General features: G+C 40.8%; 23 non-coding genes across 23 annotated transcripts; 2 read left to right on the top strand and 21 right to left on the bottom strand.

Annotated features, from left to right (window-relative positions):
* Positions 1 to 311: 311 nt before the first annotated feature.
* trnav-aac (transfer RNA valine (anticodon AAC)) lies at positions 312 to 384 on the bottom strand. The gene has a single exon. It is a non-coding gene; the product is annotated as a tRNA-Val (tRNA).
* Positions 385 to 6,609: 6,225 nt separating this feature from the next.
* trnav-uac (transfer RNA valine (anticodon UAC)) lies at positions 6,610 to 6,682 on the bottom strand. Its single transcript has one exon. It is a non-coding gene; the product is annotated as a tRNA-Val (tRNA).
* A 141-nt stretch (positions 6,683 to 6,823) lies between these two features.
* trnav-aac (transfer RNA valine (anticodon AAC)) lies at positions 6,824 to 6,896 on the bottom strand. The gene has a single exon. It is a non-coding gene; the product is annotated as a tRNA-Val (tRNA).
* Positions 6,897 to 7,252: 356 nt separating this feature from the next.
* Positions 7,253 to 7,325, bottom strand: trnav-aac (transfer RNA valine (anticodon AAC)). Its single transcript has one exon. It is a non-coding gene; the product is annotated as a tRNA-Val (tRNA).
* Positions 7,326 to 7,466: 141 nt separating this feature from the next.
* trnav-uac (transfer RNA valine (anticodon UAC)) lies at positions 7,467 to 7,539 on the bottom strand. The gene has a single exon. It is a non-coding gene; the product is annotated as a tRNA-Val (tRNA).
* Positions 7,540 to 7,680: 141 nt separating this feature from the next.
* Positions 7,681 to 7,753, bottom strand: trnav-aac (transfer RNA valine (anticodon AAC)). The gene has a single exon. It is a non-coding gene; the product is annotated as a tRNA-Val (tRNA).
* A 141-nt stretch (positions 7,754 to 7,894) lies between these two features.
* trnav-aac (transfer RNA valine (anticodon AAC)) lies at positions 7,895 to 7,967 on the bottom strand. The gene has a single exon. It is a non-coding gene; the product is annotated as a tRNA-Val (tRNA).
* A 355-nt stretch (positions 7,968 to 8,322) lies between these two features.
* On the bottom strand, positions 8,323 to 8,395 carry trnav-uac (transfer RNA valine (anticodon UAC)). The gene has a single exon. It is a non-coding gene; the product is annotated as a tRNA-Val (tRNA).
* A 569-nt stretch (positions 8,396 to 8,964) lies between these two features.
* On the bottom strand, positions 8,965 to 9,038 carry trnav-uac (transfer RNA valine (anticodon UAC)). Its single transcript has one exon. It is a non-coding gene; the product is annotated as a tRNA-Val (tRNA).
* A 141-nt stretch (positions 9,039 to 9,179) lies between these two features.
* Positions 9,180 to 9,252, bottom strand: trnav-gac (transfer RNA valine (anticodon GAC)). Its single transcript has one exon. It is a non-coding gene; the product is annotated as a tRNA-Val (tRNA).
* A 1,359-nt stretch (positions 9,253 to 10,611) lies between these two features.
* trnaa-ugc (transfer RNA alanine (anticodon UGC)) lies at positions 10,612 to 10,683 on the top strand. The gene has a single exon. It is a non-coding gene; the product is annotated as a tRNA-Ala (tRNA).
* Positions 10,684 to 12,361: 1,678 nt separating this feature from the next.
* Positions 12,362 to 12,433, top strand: trnaa-cgc (transfer RNA alanine (anticodon CGC)). The gene has a single exon. It is a non-coding gene; the product is annotated as a tRNA-Ala (tRNA).
* Positions 12,434 to 17,360: 4,927 nt separating this feature from the next.
* trnav-cac (transfer RNA valine (anticodon CAC)) lies at positions 17,361 to 17,433 on the bottom strand. Its single transcript has one exon. It is a non-coding gene; the product is annotated as a tRNA-Val (tRNA).
* A 351-nt stretch (positions 17,434 to 17,784) lies between these two features.
* Positions 17,785 to 17,857, bottom strand: trnav-cac (transfer RNA valine (anticodon CAC)). The gene has a single exon. It is a non-coding gene; the product is annotated as a tRNA-Val (tRNA).
* A 140-nt stretch (positions 17,858 to 17,997) lies between these two features.
* trnav-aac (transfer RNA valine (anticodon AAC)) lies at positions 17,998 to 18,069 on the bottom strand. Its single transcript has one exon. It is a non-coding gene; the product is annotated as a tRNA-Val (tRNA).
* Positions 18,070 to 18,632: 563 nt separating this feature from the next.
* On the bottom strand, positions 18,633 to 18,705 carry trnav-cac (transfer RNA valine (anticodon CAC)). The gene has a single exon. It is a non-coding gene; the product is annotated as a tRNA-Val (tRNA).
* Positions 18,706 to 18,846: 141 nt separating this feature from the next.
* Positions 18,847 to 18,919, bottom strand: trnav-aac (transfer RNA valine (anticodon AAC)). The gene has a single exon. It is a non-coding gene; the product is annotated as a tRNA-Val (tRNA).
* Positions 18,920 to 19,266: 347 nt separating this feature from the next.
* trnav-cac (transfer RNA valine (anticodon CAC)) lies at positions 19,267 to 19,339 on the bottom strand. Its single transcript has one exon. It is a non-coding gene; the product is annotated as a tRNA-Val (tRNA).
* Positions 19,340 to 19,480: 141 nt separating this feature from the next.
* trnav-aac (transfer RNA valine (anticodon AAC)) lies at positions 19,481 to 19,553 on the bottom strand. Its single transcript has one exon. It is a non-coding gene; the product is annotated as a tRNA-Val (tRNA).
* A 353-nt stretch (positions 19,554 to 19,906) lies between these two features.
* On the bottom strand, positions 19,907 to 19,979 carry trnav-aac (transfer RNA valine (anticodon AAC)). Its single transcript has one exon. It is a non-coding gene; the product is annotated as a tRNA-Val (tRNA).
* Positions 19,980 to 20,113: 134 nt separating this feature from the next.
* On the bottom strand, positions 20,114 to 20,186 carry trnav-cac (transfer RNA valine (anticodon CAC)). Its single transcript has one exon. It is a non-coding gene; the product is annotated as a tRNA-Val (tRNA).
* A 141-nt stretch (positions 20,187 to 20,327) lies between these two features.
* Positions 20,328 to 20,400, bottom strand: trnav-aac (transfer RNA valine (anticodon AAC)). Its single transcript has one exon. It is a non-coding gene; the product is annotated as a tRNA-Val (tRNA).
* A 140-nt stretch (positions 20,401 to 20,540) lies between these two features.
* On the bottom strand, positions 20,541 to 20,613 carry trnav-uac (transfer RNA valine (anticodon UAC)). Its single transcript has one exon. It is a non-coding gene; the product is annotated as a tRNA-Val (tRNA).
* Positions 20,614 to 25,926: the final 5,313 nt, after the last annotated feature.

Raw genomic sequence — 25,926 nt, 5'->3', positions numbered from 1 at the left:
TTACAGATATTCATGGCACGTATTCGAATTTCCAAAATAAGAGAATAATGAAATTCTTTGTTAACACTATGGTACTTCATGAATGTGTCGATGAGCGTTGTTTCCGCCTGGTTTCGAACCAGGGACCTTTCGCGTGTGAACAAACGTGATAACCACTACACTACAGAAACTGCTGCTGCATTTAGCTGCGAGGATTAAACAGAATTTTACAGATATTCATGGCACGTATTCAAATTTCCAAAATACAGAATTCATGAATATAACAATTCTTTGTTGAAAGTACAGTACCTACTGCACGTGTCAAAGAGCTCTGTTTCCGCCCGGTTTCGAACAGAGGACCTTTCGCGTGTTAAGCGAACGTGATAACCGCTACACTACAGAAACTGCTTCAACAATTATCTGCAAGGAGTAAACTGAATTTTACAGATATTCATGGCACGAGTTCAAATTTCCAAAATTAGGCATTTATGAAAATAACTATTCTCTGTTAATAGTACAGTACCTACTGCACATGTCAAAGAGAACTGTTTCCTCCCGGTTTCAAACTGAGGACCTTTCACGTGTAAAGCTAACGTGATAACCACTACACTACAGAAACTGCTGCTTGATTTTTCTGCAAGGAGTAACCCGAATTTTAAAAATATTTATGGCACGTATTCGAATTTCAAAATAACGAATTCATGAAATTTTCTGTTACCACTATGGTACTACAGAATGTGTCAATGAGCGTTGTTTCCGCCCGGTTTCGAACCAGTGACATTTCGCGTGTGAAGCGAACGTGATAACCACTACACCACAGAAAGTACTGCTACAATTAGCTGCAAGGAGTAAACCGAATTTTAAAAATATTCATGGCACGTATTCGAATTTCCAAAATAAGGGATTAATGAAATTCTTTGTTAACACTATGGTACTTCTTGAATGTGTCGATGAGCGTTGTTTCCGCCTGGTTTCGAACCAGGGACCTTTAGCGTGTGAACAAACATGATAACCACTACACTACAGAAACTGCTGCTACATTTAGCTGCGAGGAGTAAACCGAATTTTACAGATATTCATGGCACGTATTCGAATTTCCTAAATACAGAATTCATGAAATAACAATTCTTTGTTGAAAGTACAGTACCTACTGCACGTGTCAAAGAGCTCTGTTTCCGCCCGGTTTCGAACCGAGGACCTTTCGCGTGTTAAGCAACGTGATAACCGCTACACGTGCTCAATTATCTGCAAGGAGTAACCGATTTTACAGATATTCATGGCACGTTTGAAATTTCCAAATTTAAATTTATGAAAATTATTATTCTCTTTTAAAAGTACGTACCTACTGCCGTGTCAAAGACACTTTTCCGCCCGGTTTCGAACCGAGGACCTTTCGCGTGTTAAGCGAACGTGATAACCACTACACTAGAACGATCGCCTTACGGCAAGGATAGCTGTGCTGCAAGCCCAGCTTCTGACGCGATCGTTAGGCAAGGGTAATTTCAGTGTAGGAAAGGATGAAACAGCGTCTGTGCCACCAGTAAGTACAGATAGTAACGTTAGTATAAACCCCCTCGCACGGTCCCCGCAGCCGGACATCTTTCTCATGGCTTCTGGAGGGAAACGCTGTAGGAATGCTCAACCGGTGTTGCTTATTCAGCCGACAGAAACTTTCAACCGGTTCTCCCCATTAAGCGAGTCGGAGTCGGAGGCCGAGACTTCTCTGGTCTCTACTCCTCCCGTTGTGGGGTCTGAGACGCCGACGGCTCCCACCATTAGCTCTGACAAATTGAAAACCCTAGTCATTGGAGACTCCATTACCCGCAGTATTAGACTTAAAACTAATCATCCAGCGATCATACACTGTTTACCAGGGGGCAGGGCTACCGACGTTAAGGCTAATCTAAAGACGGTGCTGGCTAAAGCTAAAACTGGCGAGTGTAGAGAGTATAGAGATATTGTTATCCACGTCGGCACCAACGATGTTAGGATGAAACAGTCAGAGGTCACCAAGCGCAACATAGCTTCAGCGTGTAAATCAGCTAGAAAGATGTGTCGGCATCGATTAATTGTCTCTGGCCCCCTCCCAGTTAGGGGGAGTGATGAGCTCTACAGCAGAGTCTAACAACTCAATCGTTGGTTGAAAACTGTTTTCTGCCCCTCCCAAAAGATAGAATTTGTAGATAATTGGCCCTCTTTCTGGGACTCACCCACAAACAGGACCAAGCCTGGCCTGTTGAGGAGTGACGGACTCCATCCTAGCTGGAGGGGTGCTCTCATCTTATCTACGAACATAGACAGGGCTCTAACTCCTCTAGCTCCACAATGAAATAGGGTGCAGGCCAGGCAGCAGGCTGTTAGCCAGCCTGCCAGCTTAGTGGAGTCTGCCACTAGCACAGTCAGCGTAGTCAGCTCAGCTTTCCCCATTGAGACCGTGTCTGTGCCTCGATCTAGGTTGGGCAAAATTAAAAATGGCGGTGTTCGCTTTAGCAATCTCACTAGTATAAAGACCTCCTCCATTCCTGCCATTATTGAAAGAGATTGTGATACCTCACATCTCAAAATTGGGTTACTTAATGTTAGATCCCTCACTTCCAAGGCAGTTATAGTCAATCAACTAATCACTGATAATAATCTTGATGTGATTGGCCTGACTGAAACATGGCTTAAGCCTGATGAATTTACTGTGTTAAATGAGGCCTCACCCCTGGTTACACTAGTGACCATACCCCCGTGCATCCAGCAAAGGCGGAGGTGTTGCTAACATTTACGATAGCAAATTTCAATTTACAAAAAAAAAACAATGACGTTTTCGTCTTTTGAGCTTCTAGTCATGAAATCTATGCAGCCTACTCACTCACTTTTTATAGCTACTGTTTACAGGCCTCCTGGGCCATATGCAGTGTTCCTCACTGAGTTCCCTGAATTCCTATCGGATCTTGTAGTCATAGCAGATAATATTCTAATTTTTGGTGACTTTAACATTCACATGGAAAAGTCCACAGACCCACTCCAAAAGGCTTTCGGAGCCATCATCGACTCAGTGGGTTTTGTCCAACATGTCTCTGGACCTACTCACTGCCACAGTCATACTCTGGACCTAGTTTTGTCCCATGGAATAAATGTTGTGGATCTAAATGTTTTTCCTCATAATCCTGGACTATCAGACCACCATTTTATTACGTTTGCAATTGCAACAAATAATCTGCTCAGACCCCAACCAAGGAGCATTAAAAGTCGTGCTATAAATTCTCAGACAACCCAAAGATTCCTTGATGCCCTTCCAGACTGCCTCTGCCTACCCAAGGACGTCAGAGGACAAAAATCAGTTAACCACCTAACCGAGGAACTCAATTTAACCTTGCGCAATACCCTAGATGCAGTTGCACCCCTAAAAATTAAAAACATCTGTCATAAGAAACTAGCTCCCTGGTATACAGAAAATACACGAGCTCTGAAGCAAGCTTCCAGAAAATTGGAACGGAAATGGCGCCACACCAAACTGGAAGTCTTCCGACTAGCTTGGAAAGACAGTAGCGTGCAGTATCGAAGAGCCCTCACTGCTGCTCGATCATCCTATTTTTCCAACTTAATTGAGGAAAATAAGAACAATCCGAAATTTCTTTTTGATACTGTCGCAAAGCTAACTAAAAAGCAGCCTTCGCAAATGGAGGATGGCTTTCACTTCAGCAGTAATACATTTATGAACTTCTTTGAGGAAAAGATCATGATCATTAGAAAGCAAATTACAGACTCCTCTTTAAATCTGGGTACTCCTCCAAAGCTCCATTGTCCTGAGTCTACACAACTCTGCCAGGACCTAGGATCAAGGGAGATACTAAAGTGTTTTAGTACTATATCTCTTGACGCAATGATGAAAATAATCATGGCCTCCAAACCCTCAAGCTGCATACTGGACCCTATTCCAACTAAACTACTGAAAGAGCTGCTTCCTGTGCTTGGCCCTCCTATGTTGAACATAATAAACGGCTCTCTATCCACCGGATGTGTACCAAGCTCACTAAAAGTGGCAGTAATAAAGCCTCTCTTGAAAAAACCTAATCTAGATCCAGAAATTATAAAAAACTATCGGCCTATATCGAATCTTCCATTCCTCTCAAAAATTTTAGAAAAAGCTGTTGCACAGCAACTCACTGCCTTCCTGAAGACAAACAATGTATACGAAACGCTTCAGTCTGGTTTTAGACCCCATCATAGCACTGAGACTGCACTTGTGAAGGTGGTAAATGACCTTTTAATGACGTCAGACCGAGGTTCTGCATCTGTCCTCGTGCTCCTAGATCTTAGTGCCGCTTTTGATACCATCGATCACCACATTCTTTTGGAGAGATTGGAAACCCAAATTGGTCTACATGGACAAGTTCTGGCCTGGTTTAGATCTTATCTGTCGGAAAGATATCAGTTTGTCTCTGTGAATGGTTTGTCCTCTGACAAATCAATTGTAAATTTCGGTGTTCCTCAAGGTTCCGTTTTAGGACCACTATTGTTTTCACTATATATTTTACCTCTTGGGGATGTCATTCGAAAACATAATGTTAAATTTCACTGCTATGCGGACGACACACAGCTGTACATTTCAATGAAACATGGTGAAGCCCCAAAATTGCCCTCGCTAGAAGCCTGTGTTTCAGACATAAAGAAGTGGATGGCTGCAAACTTTCTACTTTTAAACTCGGACAAAACAGAGATGCTTGTTCTAGGTCCCAAGAAACAAAGAGATCTTCTGTTGAATCTGACAATTAATCTGGATGGTTGTACAGTCGTCTCAAATAAAACTGTGAAGGACCTTGGCGTTACTCTGGACCCTGATCTCTCTTTTGAAGAACATATCAAGACTGTTTCAAGGACAGCTTTTTTCCATCTACGTAACATTGAAAAAATCAGAAACTTTCTGTCCAAAAATGACGCAGAAAAATTAATCCATGCTTTTGTTACTTCTAGGCTGGACTACTGCAATGCTCTACTTTCCGGCTACCCGGATAAAGCACTAAATAAACTTCAGTTAGTGCTAAATACGGCTGCTAGAATCCTGACTAGAACCAAAAAATTTGATCATATTACTCCAGTGCTAGCCTCCCTACACTGGCTTCCTGTTAAGGCAAGGGCTGATTTCAAGGTTTTACTGCTAACCTACAAAGCATTACATGGGCTTGCTCCTACCTATCTTTCCGATTTGGTCCTGCCGTACATACCTACACGTACGCTACGGTCACAAGACGCAGGCCTCCTAATTGTCCCTAGAATTTCTAAGCAAACGGCTGGAGGTAGGGCTTTCTCCTATAGAGCTCCATTTTTATGGAATGGTCTGCCTACCAATGTGAGAGACGCAGACTCAGTCTCAACCTTTAAGTCTTTACTGAAGACTTATCTCTTCAGTAGGTCCTATGATTAAGTATAGTCTGGCCCAGGGGTGTGAAGGTGAACGGAAAGGCTGGAGCAACGAACCGCCCTTGCTGTCTCTGCCTTGCCGGTTCCCCTCTTTCCACTGGGATTCTCTGCCTCTAACCCTTTTACAGGGGCTGAGTCACTGGCCTACTGGTGTTCTTCCATGCCGTCCATGGGAGGGGTGCGTCACTTGAGTGGGTTGAGTCACTGACGTGGTCTTCCTGTCTGGGTTGGCACCCCCCCTTGGGTTGTGCCATGGCGGAGATCGTTGTGGGCTATACTCGGCCTTGTCTTAGGACGGTAAGTTGGTGGTTGGAGACATCCCTCTAGTGGTGTGGGGGTGTGCTTTGGCAAAGTGGGTGGGGTTATATCCTGCCTGTTTGGCCCTGTCCGGGGTATCATCGGATGGGGCCACAGTGTCTTCTGATCCCTCCTGTCTCAGCCTCCAGTATTTATGCTGCAGTAGTTTATGTGTCGGGGGGCTAGGGTCAGTCTGTTACATCTGGAGTATTTCTCTTGTCTTATCCGGTGTCCTGTGTGTATTTAAATATGCTCTCTCTAATTCTCTCTTTCTCTCTTTCTGTCTTTCTCTCGGAGGACCTGAGCCCTAGGACCATGCCTCAGGACTACCTGGTATGATGACTCCTTGCTGTCCCCAGTCCACCTGGCCGTGCTGCTGCTCCAGTTTCAACTGTTCTGCCTGCGGCTATGGAACCCTGACCTGTTCACCGGACGTGCTTGTTGCACCCTCGACAACTACTATGATTATTATTATTTGACCATGCTGGTCATTTATGAACATTTTAACATCTTGACCATGTTCTGTTATAATATCCACCCTGCACAGCCAGAAGAGGACTGGCCACCCCTCATAGCCTGGTTCCTCTCTAGGTTTCTTCCTAGGTTTTTGGCCTTTCTAGGGAGTTTTTCCTAGGGAGTTTTTCCTAGCGCACGTGCTTCTTTCACATGCTTTGCTTGCTGTTTGGGGTTTTAGGCTGGGTTTCTGTACAGCACTTTGAGAATATCAGCTGATGTACGAAGGGCTATATAAAAATAAATTTGATTTGATTTGACTACAGAAACTCCTTCAACTATTATCTGCAAGGAGTAAACCGAATTTTACAGATATTCATGGCACGTGTTCAAATTTCCAAAATACAGAATTTATGAAAATAACAACTCTTTGGTGAAAGTACAGTACCTACTGCACGTGTCAAAGAGCACTGTTTCCGCCCGGTTTCGAACCGAGGACCTTTCGCGTGTAAAGCGAACGTGATAACCACTACACTACAGAAACTGCTGCTTGATTTTCCTGCTAGAAGTAAACCGAATTTTACAGATATTCAGGGCACGTATTCGAATTTCCAAAATACAGAATTTATGAAAATAACAACTCTTTGTTGAAAGTACAGTACCTACTGCACGTGTCAAAGAGCTCTGTTTCCGCCCGGTTTCGAACCGAGGACCTTTCGCGTGTTAAGCGAACGTGATAACCACTACACTACAGAAACTTCTTCAACAATTATCTGCAAGGAGTAAACCGAATTTTACAGATATTCATGGCACGTGTTCAAATTTCCAAAATTAGGCATTTATGAAAATAACTATTGTCTGTTAATAGTACAGTACCTACTGCACATGTCAAAGAGCAGTGTTTCCTCCCGGTTTCAAACTGAGGACCTTTCACGTGTAAAGCGAACGTGATAACCACTACATTACAGAAACTGCTGCTACAATTAGCTGCAAGGAGTAAACCGAATTTTACAGATATTCATGGCACGTATTTCGAATTTCCAAAATACAGAATTCATGAAAATAACAATTCTTTGTTGAAAGTACAGTACCTACTGCACTTGTCAAAGAGCTCTGTTTCCGCCCGGTTTCGAACCGAGGACCTTTCGCGTGTTAAGCGAACATGATAACCGCTACACTACAGAAACTGCTTCAACAATTATCTGCAAGGAGTAAACCGAATTTTACAGATATTCATGGCACGTGTTGAAATTTCCAAATTTAGGCATTTATGAAAATAACTATTCTCTTTTAAAAGTACTGTACCTACTGCACGTGTCAAAGAGCACTGTTTCCGCCCGGTTTCGAACCGAGTACCTTTCGCATGTAAAGCGAACGTGATAACCACTACACTACAGAAACTGCTGCTTGATTTTCCTGCAAGAAGTAAACCGAATTTTACAGATATTCAGGGCACGTATTCGAATTTCCAAAATACAGAATTTATGAAAATAACAATTCTTTGTTGAAAGTACAGTACCTACTGCACGTGTCAAAGAGCTCTGTTTCCGCCCGGTTTGGAACCGAGGACCTTTCGCGTGTTAAGCGAACGTGATAACCACTACACTACAGAAACTGCTTCAACAACTATCTGCAAGGAGTAAACCGAATTTTACAGATATTCATGGCACTTATTCGAATTTCCAAAATACAGAATTCATGAAAATAACAATTCTTTGTTGAAAGTACAGTACCTACTGCACGTGTCAAAGAGCTCTGTTTCCGCCCGGTTTCGAACCGAGGACCTTTCGCGTGTTAAGCGAACGTGATAACCGCTACACTACAGAAAATGCTTCAACAATTATCTGCAAGGAGTAAACCGAATTTTACAGATTTTCATGGCACATGTTCAAATTTCCAAAATTAGGCATTTATGAAAATAACTATTCTCTGTTAATAGTACAGTACCTACTGCACATGTCAAAGAGCACTGTTTCCTCCCGGTTTCAAACTGAGGACCTTTCACGTGTAAAGCGAACGTGATAACCACTACACTACAGAAACTGCTGTAACACTTATCTGCAAGGAGTAAACCGAATTTTACTGATATTCATGGCACGTGTTCAAATTTCCAAAAGTCGGAATTTATGAAAATAACTATTCTCTTTTAAATGTACTGTACCTACTGCACATGTCAAAGAGCACTGTTTCCGCCCGGTTTCGAACCGAGGACCTTTCGCGTGTAAAGCGAACGTGATAACCACTACACTACAGAAACTGCTGTAAGACTTATCTGCAAGGAGTAAAACGAATTTTACTGATATTCATGGCACGTGTTCAAATTTCCAAAATTAGGCATTTATGAAAATAACTTTTCTCTTTTAAAAGTACTGTACCTACTGCACGTGTCAAAGAGCACTGTTTCCGTCTGGTTTCGAACCGAGGACCTTTCGCGTGTTAAGCGAACGTGATAAGCACTACACTACAGACACTGCTTCAACAATTATCTGCAAGGAGTAAATCGAATTTTACAGATATTCATGGCACGTGTTCAAATTTCCAAAATTAGGCATTTATGAAAATAACTATTCTCTGTTAATAGTACAGTACCTACTGCACATGTCAAAGAGCAGTGTTTCCTCCCGGTTTCAAACTGAGGACCTTTCGCGTGTAAAGCGAACGTGATAACCACTACACTACAGAAACTGCTGTAAGACTTATCTGCAAGGAGTAAAACGAATTTTACTGATATTCATGGCACGTGTTCAAATTTCCAAAATTAGGAATTTATGAAAATAACTATTGTCTTTTAAAAGTACTGTACCTACTGCACATGTCAAAGAGCACTGTTTCCGCCCGGTTTCGAAACCGAGGACCTTTCGCGTGTAAAGCGAACGTGATAACCACTACACTACAGAAACTGCTGTAACACGTATCTGCAAGGAGTAAAACGAATTTTACTGATATTCATGGCACGTGTTCAAATTTCCAAAATTAGGCATTTATGAAAATAACTATTCTCTTTTAAAAGTACTGTACCTACTGCACGTGTCAAAGAGCACTGTTTCCGCCCGGTTTCGAACCGAGGACCTTTCGCGTGTCAAGCGAACGTGATAACCACTACACTACAGACACTGCTTCAACAATTATCTGCAAGGAGTAAATCGAATTTTACTGATATTTATGGCACGTGTTCAAATTTCCAAAATTAGGCATTTATGAAAATAACTATTCTCTTTTAAAAGTACTGTACGTACCGCACGTGTCAAAGAGCACTGTTTCCGCCCGGTTTCGAACCGAGGACCTTTCGCGTGTTAAGCGAACTTGATAACCACTACAAATCCCTTCTGTGCCTTTATGAAAGACATCTGATATCATGGACCTGTGCATTAATTGGAGGACTTTGCAGAAAAAGCAAGTTGTGTCAATATGGCAACACAGTTATTATAGTAAGGGGATGTATCTCTATGGTAGAGCCAGTACTTTACATGTATGCGGTCCAACGTTAATCCCCAACTTCTCTGTTGACTGTTTTTACTTGTTAAATTAGTTTTTGCACAACTCCCACTTTCCAGAATGTTGACATTCTAAGAAGGAAATAGATATGCTAAATCATCTGTTTCTGTAAACTGAAGCACATGGGTTCATCCTTGTTCGACGTTTATGGAAGATAGCTGATATTATGGAAATGTACTTTCATTAGAACAGTGTAAAGAAAAGGTAAATTGTATTGATATGACCGCTGCGACCTGTATGGTCTATTCGGCTGGCCCTCGATACCTATTTGTCACCAGACCCACTGGCTCCAGGTCATCTATAAGTCTATGCTAGGTAAAGCTCCGCCTTATCTCAACTCACTGGTCATGATAAAAACACACACCCGTAGCACTCGCTCCAGCAGATATATCTCACTGGTCATCCCCAAAGCCAACACCTCCTTTGGCTGCCTTTCCTTCCGGTTCTCTGCTGCCAATGACTGGAACGAATTGCAAAAATCGCTGACGCTGGACACTTATATTTCCCTCACTAACTTTAAACATCAGCTATCTGAGCAGCTAACCGATCGCTGCAGCTGTACATAGGCCATCTGTAAATAGCACACCCAATCTACCTACCTCATCCCCATATTGTTTTTATTTACTTTCTGCTCTTTTGCACACCAGTATTTCTACTTGCACATCATCATCTGCTCATCTGTCACTCCAGTGTTAATTTGCTAAATTGTAATTACCTCACTACCATGGCCTATTTATTACCTTACCTCCTCATGCCATTTGCACACACTGAATATAGACTTTCTTTTTTTCTATTGTGTTATTGACTGTACGCTTGTTTATTCCATTTGTAACTCTATGTTGTTGTTTGTGTCGCACTGCTTTGCTTTATCTTGGCCAGGTTGCAGTTCTCAATGAGAACTTGTTCTCCACTAGCTTACCTGGTTAAATAAAGGTGAAATAAAATGAAATAAGAAACATTTTTTATGTATTCAAGAACGGGGATGTAGCTCAGTGGTGGAGCGCATGCTTTGCATGTATGAGGTCCTGGGTTCAATCCCCAGCATCTCCATTTAAAATTATTGCATTGACCCAACTCCTACTTTACATAATGTTGTAATTCTAAGCAGGAAACAGAGACGTGCTAAATAATTTGGTTTTGTAATCTGAAGAACATGCGTTCAATCCCTGTTCGTACATTTATAGAACAGAAGTGGCATGGTTGCCAACTTTTATGGCGTCATTTTCAAAAACTGAAGTTCATGGGTTCGATCCCTGTCTGTACCTGGTTTAAGAATTGCTGCTATCATTTCCTTGTAGTTTCAATGGAGTGGTGTATATAAAAAGTACGTTGTATTGATATTGCATTTTATCCGCAAATGAAATGGGATGGAAGCTCAGTGGGGGAGTGCATGCAAAATATGTATGAGGTCCTCGGTTCAATCCCAAGATTCTCCACTGAGTTTATTTGTGCGCCAAATTCACATTTACACAACTACTACTTTCCAGAATGTTGATATATAATTCACAGCGTAGAGTGGCATGGTGGCCAAGTGGTAAGGCGTTGGTCTCGTGATCCGAAGATCATGGGTTCAAATCCCTTCTGTCCCTTTATGAAAGACATCTGATATCATGGACCTCTGCTTTTTTTGGAGGACTTTGAAGAAAAAGCAAGTTGTGTCAATATGGCAACACAGTTATTATAGTAAGGGGATGTATCTCTATGGTAGAGCCAGTACTTTACATGTATGCGGTCCAACGTTAATCCCCAACTTCTATGTTGACTGTATTTACTTGTTAAATTAGTTTTTGCACAACTCCCACTTTCCAGAATGTTGACATTCTAAGAAGGAAATAGATATGCTAAATCATCTGTTTCTGTAAACTGAAGCACATGGGTTCAATCCTTGTTTGACGTTTATGGAAGATAGCTGATATTATAGAAATGTACTTTCATTAGAACAGTGTAAAGAAAAGGTAAATTGTATTGATATGACCACTGCGACCTGTATGCTCTAGTCGGCTGGCCCTCGCTACCTATTTGTCACCAGACCCACTGGCTCCAGGTCATCTATAAGTCTATGCTAGGTAAAGCTCCGCCTTATCTCAGCTCACTGGTCACGATAACAACACCCACCCGTAGCACTCGCTCCAGCAGGTATATCTCACTGGTCATCCCCAAAGCCAACACCTCCTTTGGCTGCCTTTCCTTCCGGTTCTCTGCTGCCAATGACTGGAACGAATTGCAGAAATCGCTGAACCTGGACACTTATATTTCCCTCACTAACTTTAAACATCAGCTATCTGAGCAGCTAACCGATCGCTGCAGCTGTACATAGGCCATCTGTAAATAGCACACCCAATCTACCTACCTCATCCCCATATTGTTTTTATTTACTTTCTGCTCTTTTGCACACCAGTATTTGTACTTGCACATCATCATCTGCTCATCTGTCACTCCAGTGTTAATTTGCTAAATTGTAATTACCTCACTACCATGGCCTATTTATTACCTTACCTCCTCATGCCATTTGCACACACTGAATATAGACTTTCTTTTTTTCTATTGTGTTATTGACTGTACGCTTGTTTATTCCATTTGTAACTCTATGTTGTTGTTTGTGTCGCACTGCTTTGCTTTATCTTGGCCAGGTTGCAGTTCTCAATGAGAACTTGTTCTCCACTAGCTTACCTGGTTAAATAAAGGTGAAATAAAATGAAATAAGAAACATTTTTTTATTTTAAAGGAAGGGGATGTAGCTCAGTGGTAGAGCGCATGCTTCGCATGTATGAGGTCCTGGGTTCAATCCCCAGCTTCTCCATTTAAAATGATTGCACTGACCCAACTCCTACTTTCCAGAATGTTGAAATTCTAAGCAGGAAACAGAGATGTGCTAAATAATTTGGTTTTGTAATCTGAAGAACATGCGTTCAATCCCTGTTCGTACATTTATAGAACAGAAGTGGCATGATTGCCAACTTTTATAGCGTCATTTTCAAAAACTGAAGTTCATGGGTTCGATCCCTGTCTGTACCTGGTTTAAGAATTGCTGCTATCATTTCATTGTAGTTTCAATGGAGTGGTGTATATAAAAAGTACATTGTATTGATATTGCATTTTATCTGCAAATGAAATGGGATGGAAGCTCAGAGGGGGAGTGCATGCAAAATATTGTTAGGGTTTAACCAACTATTTGTTTGCATAACCTATATAATAAAATTAGTTGTGGTGCATAACTTATGAATACTAATGCTAAACATGAGAGGTTTATATTGTATTAAGATAGATTGAGCGACATATAATAGACATGACTAACTGGAGGGTTGCTGGCTAGTAGTGTAGGCTGAGTAGACTCGTGACACACACACAATGCCTGGTTGTGGGGCCGCTCATGGACAGGTGTATGTGCGGAACTGATAGAGGGGAGAATGGCTGTGGCACAAGAACAGGCACTGTCCTTGGGTGTCTGACTCTCGGGTACACACACGAAGATAAGCTAGAAGACAACTATGCTTGGCAACAAAGATGCGTCTAGAGGCTGGGACCAGCCTGCACGCCAACAATAGGCTGGAGTAAGTCTAAACCACACCCAAGCCTCTACTATGACAGGCCCTCAGGGAGAGGGAACTACGTCTGTCAAGAAGTATTTAAGGAAGAACTTATGATGTCATTTCAGTTCTCTGTCTGCCCTGCGAGGTGTTACAGTGAACCCGTATATACGAACATTGCATTTATCACTATTTATTTAGCTTAATAAACAGCTGTGAAACAGTACTAGAGACCAGAGTTTCTCTTTGTCCTGACACCAGATTCGAATTGACGCAACCTAACATGATGACCCCGACGTGATCTGCTGTAGGGACTTCGCTGGAACTTGTCCGGCCAATTGGCTATCGCTGTCGTCGGACGGTGTGTTTCACAAATCCTGACCGGTCAACTAAAAAGGTAAGCAGACACCTATTGTGAATAACTGAAGTTCTGCACATTGGCTATTTCCAAATTTATTTTAAGGCTTTACAGCGAAAGCAAAACAGTAGATTATGTCAGCAGAGTACCCAGACAGAAATAATCAGACACCCATTTTTCAAGCTAGCATATAATGTCACATAAAACAAAACCACAGCTAAATGCAGCACTAACCTTTGATGATCTTCATCAGATGACACGCCTAGGACATTATGTTATACAATACATGCATGTTTTGTTCAATCAAGTTCATATTTATATCAAAAACCAGCTTTTTACATTAGCATGTGACGTTCAGAACTAGCATTCCCACCGAACACTTCCGGTGAATTTACTAAATTACTCACGATAAACGTTCACAAAAAACATAACAATTATTTTAAGAATTATAGATACAGAACTCCTTTGTGCAATCGAGGTGTCCAATTTTAAAATAGCTTTTCGGTGAAAGCACATTTTGCAATATTCTCAGTAGATAGCCCAGCCAACACGGCTAGCCATTTAGACACCCACCAAGTTTAGCCCTGACCAAACTCCGATTTACAATTACAAAAGTTTCATTACCTTTGGTGTTCTTCGTCAGAATGCACTCCCAGGACTGCTACTTCAATAACAAATGTTGGTTTGGTTCAAAATAATCCATAGTTATATCCAAATAGCGGCGTTTTGTTCGTGCGTTCAAGACACTAATGTAATGTTTTGCTTTCGCTGTAAAGCCTTTTTGAAATCGGACAGTGTGGTTAGATAAAGGAGAGTCTTGTTTTTAAAATGCTGTGAAATAGTCATATGTTTGAAAAATTTTAGTTTTTGTATTTTTGAGGAATTTGTAATTCGGGCCACGCCTATCATTGGATATTGGAGCAGGTGTTCCGCTAGCGGAACGTCTAGATGTAAGAGGTTAAAATACATTTTTATGCCATTTTTCTTGTAAAAAAAGCGATAATATTCTGACCGGGCGTGGTTGTTTTCGTTCAAAGAGAGAGAAAGTAAACATGGAGTCGACTCGTGCACGAGCCTCAGTCTCATAGTACTCTGATCGGCCACTATCCAAACGCGCTAATGTTTTTTCAGCCAGGGCCTGCAAAGCCACGATTCAGCTTTTTGCTGCCTTCTGAGAGCCCATGGAAGCCGTAGGAAGTGTCACGTAACAGCAGAGATCCCCTGTTTTGGATAGAGATAATCAAGAAGGCCAAGAAATGGTCAGACAGGGTACTTCCTGTACAGAATCTTCTCAGGTTTTGGCCTGCCAAATGAGTTCTGTTATACTCACAGACACCATTCAAGCAGTTTTAGAAACTTTGGAGTGTTTTCTATCCAAAGCTAATAATTATATGCATATTCTAGTTTCTGGGCAGGAGTAATAATCAGATTAAATCGGGTACGTTTTTTATCTGGTCGTGAAAATACTGCACACTATCCTTAACAGGTTAACGAAGATTTCCTATCCCGACCGTTCATCACTGTGTGTGCTCCTAGAGGTGTGAGTATGGGGTGGTACCTAGCAGAGAGACTAAGGGCAGGAGAGGGTTGGCGGCTTTTGGGAAGAGTAGAGACTCTGAGCTGCATCATAGTCTAATCTTTCTGATACATTCAGATCCACCACCTACTGGTTCTAATCATACGATACCGTTGTCATTGAGAAGAAGTAGAAGATAAACTATATAATACACTAATGAGTGACGTACAGAATGAGGAATCAAAAAAGATCAGGATGTAGGTTTTAGGTAAACATTAAACAATTTCCTGGGAAAGAAGACAACTGTACAGGAATTGGGGTTGGCCAGATTGAAGTACTCAGCCAACCCACCTCGGTTCACCTTAACTCCAGATGAATACCAGTGTTATAGATACAAGAATGGCACCGAGAACTTAGATGATTTTAACTTCTCTAGGGCCAGTGGGACGATTTCGTCCCACCTACGTAACAGCCAGTGGAATCCCGTGGCGCGTTATTCAAATACCTTAGAAATGCTATTACTTCAATTTCTCAAACATATGACTATTTTACACCATTATAAAGACAAGACTCTTGTTCATCTAACCACACTGTCCGATTTCAAAAAGGCTTTACAACGAAAGCAAAACATTAGATTATGTCAGCAGAGTACCCAGCCAGAAATAATCAGACACACATTTTTCAAGCTAGCATATAATGTCACATAAACCCAAACCACAGCTAAATGCAGCACTAACCTTTGATGATCTTCATCAGAAGACAATCTTAGGACATTATGTTATACAATACATGCATGTTTTGTTCAATCAAGTTCATATTTATATCAAAAACCAGCTTTTTACATTAGCATGTGACGTTCAGAACTAGCATACCCCACGCAAACTTCCGGTGAATTTACTAAATTACTCACGATAAACGTTTACAAAAAACATAACAATTATTTTAAGAATTATAGATACAGAACTCCTTTATGCACTCGCTATGTCCGATTTTAAAATAGCTTTTCGGTGAAAGCACATTTTGCAATATTCTAAGTAGATAGCCCGACATCACAGGGCTAGCTATTTAGACACCCACCAAGTTTAGCCCTCACCAAAGTCAGATTTACTATAAGAAAAATTGTATTACCTTTGCTGTTCTTCGTCAGAATGCACTCCCAGGACTTCTACTTCAATAACAAATGTTGGTTTGGTTCAAAATAATCCATAGTTATATCCAAATAGCGCCGTTTTGTTCGTGCGTTCAAGACACTATCCGAAAGGGTAAAGAAGGGTGACGCGCCCGACGCGTTTCATGACAAAAAAATTCTAAATATTCCATTACCGTACTTCGAAGCATGTGAAGCGCTGTTTAAAATCAATTTTTATGCCATTTTTCTCGTAAAAAAAGCGATAATATTCCGACCGGGAAACCCTGTTTTGGTACAAAGAGAGAGAAAATAAAAACATGGGGTCGCCTCGTGCACGCACCTCAGTCTCATTGTTCAGCCAGGGGCTGGAATTACATCATTCAGCTTTTTCCCGGTTTCTGAGAGCCTATGGGAGCCGTAGGAAGTGTCACGTTACAGCAAAGATCCTAAGTTTTCAATAAAAAGAGTCAAGAAGCCCAAGGAATGGTCACAGAGGGCACTTCCTGTAAGGAATCTTCTCAGGTTTTTGCCTGCCATATGACTTCTGTTATACTCACAGACACCATTCAAAAAGTTTTAGAAACTTTAGGGTGTTTTCTATCCAAAGCATATTCTAGTTTCTGGGCAGTAGTAATAACCAGATTAAATCGGGTACGTTTTTTATCCGGCCGTGCAAATACTGCCCCCTACCCTCAACAGGTTTTAATGCCTTATTTTGGAAATTCAAATACATGCCATGAATATCTGTAAAATTCGGTTTACTCCCTGCAGAAAAATCAAGCAGCAGTTTCTGTAGTGTAGAGGTTATCACGTTCGCTTTACACGTGAAAGGTCCTCAGTTCGAAACCGGGCGGAAACAGTGCTCTTTGACACGTGCAGTAGGTACTGTACTTTTAACAGAGAATAGTTATTTTCATAAATGCCTAATTTTGGAAATTTGAACACGTGCCATGAATATCTGTAAAATTCGGTTTAGTCCTTGCAGTTAAGTGTTGCAGCCCGGTTTCGAACCGAGGACCTTTCATGTATAAAGCAAACGTGATAACCACTACACTACAGAAACTGCTGCAACACTTATCTGCAAGGAGTAAACAGAATTTTACAGATAATCATGGCACGTATTGGAATTTCCAAAATAAGTGAATAATGACATTCTCTGTTACCACTATGGTACTTCTTGAATGTGTCAATGAGCATTGTTTCCGCCTGGTTTCGAACCAGGGACCTTTCACTAGTGAAGCGAACGTGATAACCACTACACTACAGAAACTACTTCAACACTTATCTGCAAGGAGTAAACTGAATTTTACTGATATTCATGGCACGTGTTCAAATTTCCAAAATTAGGCATTTATGAAAATAACTATTCTCTGTTAAAACTACAGTACCTACTGCACGTGTCAACGAGCACTGTTTCCGCCTGGTTTAAAACCGAGGACCTTTCGCGTGTAAAGCGAACGTGATAACCACTACACTACAGAAACTTCTGCTAGAATTACCTGCAAGAAGTAAACCGAATTTTACAGATATTCATGGCACGTATTCGAATTTCCAAAATAAAGCATTCATGAAATAATTTTCTGTATACCACTACGGTACATCATCAATGTGTCAACGAGTCTGTTTCCGCCCGGTTTCGAACCAGGGACCTTTCGCGTGTGAAGCGAACGTGATAACCACTACACTACAGGAACTGCTGCAACACTTATCTGCAAGGAGTAAACCGAATTTTACAGATATTCATGGCACGTATTCGAATTTCCAAAATACAGAATTTATGAACATAACTATTTTTGATGAAAGTACAGGACCTACTGCACGTGTCAAAGAGCTCTGTTTCCCCCGGTTTCGAACCGAGGACCTTTCGCGTGTTAAGCGAACGTGATAACCACTACACTACAGAAACTTCTGCTTGCAACTTTCCTGCAAGAAGTAAACCGAATTTTACAGATATTCATGGCACGTATTCAAATTTCCAAAATAGCGCATTTATGAAAATAACTATTCTCTGTTAATAGTACAGTACCTACTGCACATGTCAAAGAGCACTGTTTCCTCCCGGTTTCAAACTGAGGACCTTTCACGTGTAAAGCTAACGTGATAACCACTACACTACAGACACTGCTGCTACATTTAGCTGCAAGGAGTAAACCGAATTTTACAGATATTCATGGCACGTATTGAAATTTCCAAATTTAGGAATTCATGAAAATAACTATTCTCTTTTAAAAGTACTGTACCTACTGCAGTTGTCAAAGAGCTCTGTTTCCAAACGGTTTCGAACCGAGGACCTTTCGCGTGTTAAGCGAACTTGATAACCGCTACACTACAGAAACTGCTGCTTGATTTTCCTGCAAGAAGTAAACCGAATTTTACAGATATTCAGGGCACGTATTCGAATTTCCAAAATAAAGAATTCATGAAATTTTCTGTTACCACTACGGTAAATCACAATGTGTCAATGAGTGTTGTTTCCGCCCGGTTTCGAACCAGGGACCTTTCGCGTGTGAAGCAAACGTGATAACCACTACACTACAGAAACTGCTGCTACATTTAGCTGCGAGGAGTAAACCGAATTTTACAGATATTCATGGCACGTATTCGAATTTCCAAAATACAGAATTCATGAAAATAACAATTCTTTGTTGAAAGTACAGTACCTACTGCACGTGTCAAAGAGCTCTGTTTCCACCCGGTTTCGAACCGAGGACCTTTCGCGTGTTAAGCGAACGTGATAACCACTACACTACAGAAACTTCTGCAACAATTATCTGCAAGGAGTAAACCGAATTTTACAGATATTCATGGCACGCGTTCAAATTTCCAAAATTAGGCATTTATGAAAATAACTATTCTCTGTTAATAGTACAGTACCTACTGCACGTGTCAAAGAGCACTGTTTCCTCCCGGTTTCGAACTGAGGACCTTTCACGTGTAAAGAGAACGTGATAACCACTACACTACAGAAACTGCTGCTTGATTTTTCTGCAAGGAGTAAACCGAATTTTAAAAATATTCATGGCACGTATTCGAATTTCCAAAATAAAGCATTCATGAAATTTTCTGTTACCACTATGGTACTTCAGCATGTGTCAACGAGCGCTGTTTCCGCCCGGTTTCGAACCGGGGACCTTTCGCGTGTGAAGCGAACGTGATAACCACTAGACCACAGAAACTGCTGCTACAATTAGCTGCGAGGAGTAAACCGAATTTTACAGATATTCATGGCACGTATTCGAATTTCCAAAATACAGAATTCATGAACATAACAATTCTTTGTTGAAAGTACAGTACCTACTGCACGTGTCAAAGACCTCTGTTTCCGCCCGGTTTCGAACCGAGGACCTTTCGCGTGTTAAGCGAACGTGATAACCGCTACACTACAGAAACTGCTTCAACAATTATCTGCAAGGAGTAAACCGAATTTTACAGATATTCATGGCAAGTGTTCAAATTTCCAAAATTACGCATTTATGAAAATAACTATTCTCTGTTAATAGTACAGTACCTACTGCACATGTCAAAGAGCACTGTTTCCTCCCGTTTTAAACTGAGGACCTTTCACGTGTAAAGCGAACGTGATAACCACTACACTACAGACACTGCTGCTACATTTAGCTGCAAGGAGTAAACCGAATTTTACAGATATTCATGGCACGTGTTGAAAGTTCCAAAATCAGGATTCATGAAAATAACTATTCTCTGTTAAAAGTACTGTACCTACTGCAGTTGTCAAAGAGCACTGTTTCCGCCCGGTTTCGAACCGAGGACCTTTCGCGTGTTAAGCGAACGTGATAACCGCTACACTACAGAAACTGCTGCTTGATTTTCCTGCAAGAAGTAAACCGAATTTTACAGATATTCAGGGCACGTATTCGAATTTCCAAAATAAAGGATTCATGAAATTCTTCTGTTAACACTATGGTAATTCTCAATGTGTCGATGAGCGTTGTTTCCGCCTGGTTTCGAACCAGGGACCTTTCGCGTGTGAAGCAAACGTGATAACCACTACACTACAGAAACTGCTGCTACATTTACCTGCGAGGAGTAAACCGAATTTTACAGATATTCATGGCACGTATTCGAATTTCCAAAATACAGAATTCATGAAAATAACAATTCTTTGTTGAAAGTACAGTACCTACTGCACGTGTCAAAGAGCTCTGTTTCCGCCCGGTTTCGAACCGAGGACCTTTCGCGTGTTAAGCGAACCTGATAACCACTACACTACAGAAACTTCTGCAACAATTATCTGCAAGGAGTAAACCGAATTTTACAGATATTCATGGCACGTGTTCAAATTTCCAAAATTAGGCATTTATGAAAAAACTATTCTCTGTTAATAGTAGAGTACCTACTGCACTTGTCAAAGAGCACTGTTTCCGCCCGGTTTCGAACCGAGGACCTTTCGCGTGTAAAGCGAACGCGATAACCACTACACTACAGAAACTGCTGCTTGATTTTCCTGCAAGAAGTAAACCGAATTTTACAGATATTCATGGCACGTGTTCAAATTTCCAAAAGTAGGCATTCATGAAAATAACTATTCTCTGTTACATAGTACAGTACCTACTGCACATGTCAAAGAGCAGTGTTTCCTCCTGGTTTCAAACTGAGGACCTTTCACGTGTAAAGCTAACGTGATAACCACTACACTACAGAAACTGCTGCTACATTTAGCTGCAAGGAGTAAACCGAATTATTCAGATATTCATGGCACGTGTTGAAATTTCCAAATTTAGGCATTTATGAAAATAACTATTCTCTTTTAAAAGTACTGTACCTACTGCAGGTGTCAAAGAGCGCTGTTTCCGCCTTCGAACCAGGGACCTTTCGCGTGTAAAGCGAACATGATAACCACTACACTACAGAAACTTCTGCTTGATTTTCCTGCAAGAAGTAAACCGAATTTTAAAAATATTCATGGCACGTATTCGAATTTCCAAAATAAAGAATTCATGAAATTTTCTGTTACCACTATGGTACTTCAGAATGTGTCAATGAGTTTTGTTTCCGCCCGGTTTCGAACCAGGGACCTTTCGCGTGTGAAGCAAACGTGATTTATTTTTATTTTTTATTTTTTTTATTTTTTTTATTATCAAAAATGTTTGTTTACAATATTTACAGTACAATCTACTGTTTACAGTACAATCCACAGAGAACAATACAGAAGACACTAGACTAACAGAGGCAGGTGAACAATTCACCCCCTATCAAATTATCAACAAAGAAAATATCAAAACAGTGCTTTCAAAAATTATAAGTGATACCTCCACTCTCCTCTCGTGAAATTAACCCACTCCCTTCAACAAAAGACTCATCAAAATGTTCCATCCCATAATTAAACAACATATCTATGTGTTTACTGAACAGTGCTATAAAGATACTCCACACCTGAACCCTCTTTCTGTCAAAAGAAACATAATTCCTCCTACAAAAAATAGCATACCTCACAAAACTCAAAACCATATTCAACAAACACACATTATCAAATCAAATCAAATTTATTTTTATATAGCCCTTCGTACATCAGCTGATATTCTCAAAGTGCTGTACAGAAACCCAGCCTAAAACCCCAAACAGCAAGCAAAGCATGTGAAAGAAGCACGGTGGCTAGGAAAAACTCCCTAGGAAAAACTCCCTAGAAAGGCCAAAAACCTAGGAAGAAACCTAGAGAGGAACCAGGCTATGAGGGGTGGCCAGTCCTCTTCTGGCTGTGCAGGGTGGATATTAAAACAGAACATGGTCAAAATGTTAAAATGTTAAAATGTTCATAAATGACCAGCATGGTCAAATAATAATAATCATAGTAGTTGTCGAGGGTGCAACAAGCACGTCCGGTGAACAGGTCAGGGTTCCATAGCCGCAGGCAGAACAGTTGAAACTGGAGCAGCAGCACGGCCAGGTGGACTGGGGACAGCAAGGAGTCATCATACCAGGTAGTCCTGAGGCATGGTCCTAGGGCTCAGGTCCTCCGAGAGAAAGACAGAAAGAGAGAAAGAGAGAATTAGAGAGAGCATATTTAAATACACACAGGACACCGGATAAGACAAGAGAAATACTCCAGATGTAACAGACTGACCCTAGCCCCCGACACATAAACTACTGCAGCATAAATACTGGAGGCTGAGACAGGAGGGATCAGAAGACACTGTGGCCCCATCCGATGATACCCCGGACAGGGCCAAACAGGCAGGATATAACCCCACCCACTTTGCCAAAGCACAGCCCCCACACCACTAGAGGGATGTCTCCAACCACCAACTTACCGTCCTAAGACAAGGCCGAGTATAGCCCACAACGATCTCCGCCATGGCACAACCCAAGGGGGGGGCGCCAACCCAGACAGGAAGACCACGTCAGTGACTCAACCCACTCAAGTGACGCACCCCTCCCATGGACGGCATGGAAGAACACCAGTAGGCCAGTGACTCAGCCTCTGTAAAAGGGTTAGAGGCAGAGAATCCCAGTGGAAAGAGGGGAACCGGCAAGGCAGAGACAGCAAGGGCGGTTCGTTGCTCCAGCCTTTCCGTTCACCTTCACACTCCTGGGCCAGACTATACTTAATCATAGGACCTACTGAAGAGATAAGTCTTCAGTAAAGACTTAAAGGTTGAGACTGAGTCTGCGTCTCTCACATTGGTAGGCAGACCATTCCATAAAAATGGAGCTCTATAGGAGAAAGCCCTACCTCCAGCCGTTTGCTTAGAAATTCTAGGGACAATTAGGAGGCCTGCGTCTTGTGACCGTAGCGTACGTGTAGGTATGTACGGCAGGACCAAATCGGAAAGATAGGTAGGAGCAAGCCCATGTAATGCTTTGTAGGTTAGCAGTAAAACCTTGAAATCAGCCCTTGCCTTAACAGGAAGCCAGTGTAGGGAGGCTAGCACTGGAGTAATATGATCAAATTTTTTGGTTCTAGTCAGGATTCTAGCAGCCGTATTTAGCACTAACTGAAGTTTATTTAGTGCTTTATCCGGGTAGCCGGAAAGTAGAGCATTGCAGTAGTCCAGCCTAGAAGTAACAAAAGCATGGATTAATTTTAGCACCCTCACATTTACCAGACACTCCAAATAACAAAAGTTCCTCCCACGCATACTTTTTCACAAAATCTCCCCCCCAGTTTCTACATAACATTTCCTTAACTTTACAAAAAAATATTTTAAATCCTCACATTCTATAAACAAATGCATAAGAGTTTCCGGGAAACGTCCACATACGTCGCATTCCCTTTCTATCTCACAATTAATTTTCTTTAGCACCACCTTTGTAAATATTCTATTATGTCTTAGTTTGAAATCATTATTTTCACACTCCTTACTATTATATTTTACATTTAAATTTCCCCATATCTTTTTTTCATCCAATTCGGAAAAACTACTTTCCAAAATTTCTCAGCAGCCGGCCTTCTACACACTTTTCCTACCATTATTCTATACAATCTTTTCACTGGTATACTAGATAAATGTACTTTCTTCTTACTGCTACCAATGAACAAATTAGGAAATACAAATAAATCTTCTCTTTCAACTTCACTATTTATTAAATCAACCCATGCTCTTGGTATACTATTCTTTATCTTGTCATACATATTATTCACTGTTCCCCTTCCCACCTCTTCATCCCATTCATTGATTATGTCAAAAATAGCTTCCCCAGGTAAAAACCCTGGAATTACCTCATAAGTATAATCTTTTATTTGCCGTAGACCTGCACTCATAAATACTTTATTATACAAAACTTTTTCTTTGTTCTTGATTTTCTCATTCAGAAATATAGGTTGATTCATAATCAGGTCAATATGTCCACATTCATAATATACATTAGGCAACAACTCTGCCCATGCATTTAGCACCTCTTTATAAAAATCTGGTACCTTTTCAAACATTGCCCTTTTAAGCCCCATCAATAAACCATTATCCTCACAACCACCACTCTCCTCTAAGTAGACTCTAAAGAAGTGTTTCCAGCCATAATCTTCACTGTCATACAAATATTTCTTTACTGTTTTTATCCTAATAGCTTTTCTTTTGACATCTAAATCTACAAGTTTTAAACCTCCATCCACATAGTCAGCAATCAATGTTTTCTGAGATATTCTCACTCCTTTACCATCCCAAATAAAATTTGACACCACATTATTCAATTCATTTAGGACCCACTCCGGCATGTCCAGGACTCCCAAAACATACACAAATTTGGATAATACCAAAGCATTTGCAACAATTACTTTCCCTTGTAACTTTAGTTTTCTATTTTTCCAGAAATTCAACGTTAGCTTGACTTTATTAAGTATCCCAGTCCAAGTTATATCTTTTGCCTCTTTCTCCTTTACACCAATGTTTACTCCCAGCACTTTAATAAAATCCTTTGCGCTCTTGAATGGAATCTCACACCCGTTTACATTGATATCCCCAACAAACATTATTTCAGTCTTCTCTATATTAACTTTAGCACCCGATGCCTTGCCATATATATCTATGATCCCCATAATGCTTCCAATACTTTCTATATCCTTCACAGTACAAGTAGTGTCATCAGCGTACTGATGTACAACACTGACACCACCACCTGGGATTCCAACACCCCTTACTTCTTTATTACTATTTATCAATGTAGCTAACGGTTCTGTAGAAACACTGTACAGCAGAGCTGACAAAGGACAGCCCTGCCTTACTGACCTCTCCACAGGGAAAGTATCTGTTAACACTCCGTTACATTTAACACAACTTTTAGCCCCACTATACAACAGGTTGATCCAAGATACAAACTTTGGCCCAAACCCAAACCTCTCCAAAGTCTGTAATAAAAAGCTGTGCTCCACTCTATCGAAAGCTTTGTTAAAGTCCAAACTTAAAACTATACCACCTTCATTTTTCATTTGATTAACAACATCCCTAATTGTACAAATGACATCTGCAATATCTCTTCCAGGTATGCCGTAGGCTTGTGTTGATTCAATAATGCTCCCAATCACCTTTTTCATCCTATTCGCTAACACTTTAGTCAGTATCTTATAATCCGAATTTAGAAGGCTAATAGGCCTATAATTTTCTAACTTTAATCTACTGCCCCTATTTTTGAATAAGATCGTTAACATTCCAGTTGACATAGACTCAGGGATTTCCTTATTCTCTTCCATATAATGAAACACCCTCACTAAAATGGGTGCCAAAATATCTACAAAGACTTTATAGAACTCATTTGTTAAACCATCCAAACCCGGACTTTTATTACCTTGCGTGCTAACAATTGCTTCCTTGATTTCCATAATCGAAATCTCTTCATCACACATCATTCTATCTGCCTGCGATACTTTGGCACTAATTGTATCCAACACTTTTACAACACACACTTTATCTACATCATTCTTTTTGTAAAGATTTCTGTAAAAGGTTTCAACTGTCTCTAAGATCCCAACAAAATCGTTTACCTTTACACCTCTTTCATCTTCCAACTCTACAATGTAACTCTTAGTTTGTTTTCTTTTTTCCAGACCCAAAAAAAGGATGTACATTTCTCTCCCTCCAAAGCGTACTGTGCCCTGCTCCTAACAATAGCACCCAAACATTTATTTTTTTCATAACGACCCAGCTCTGCATGGATTTTCAAATAATTCACAACATCATAGTCTGGATCCGTATCAGCCTTTTCAAGTTCATGCAACATCCTATTCCTAAGCATTATTTCTTTCTGCTTATCTAAACGGTTATGATTTTTTGCGTACCTAATACTCCTATTTTTTACTTTTACTTTCACTTCC

Source organism: Salmo salar, unplaced genomic scaffold, assembly GCF_905237065.1.
Source record: "Salmo salar unplaced genomic scaffold, Ssal_v3.1, whole genome shotgun sequence".
In the NCBI taxonomy this organism is placed as follows: domain Eukaryota; kingdom Metazoa; phylum Chordata; class Actinopteri; order Salmoniformes; family Salmonidae; genus Salmo; species Salmo salar.
The sequence above is the reverse complement of the archived record's forward strand: the minus strand, read 5'-3'. Positions and strand labels throughout refer to the sequence as shown.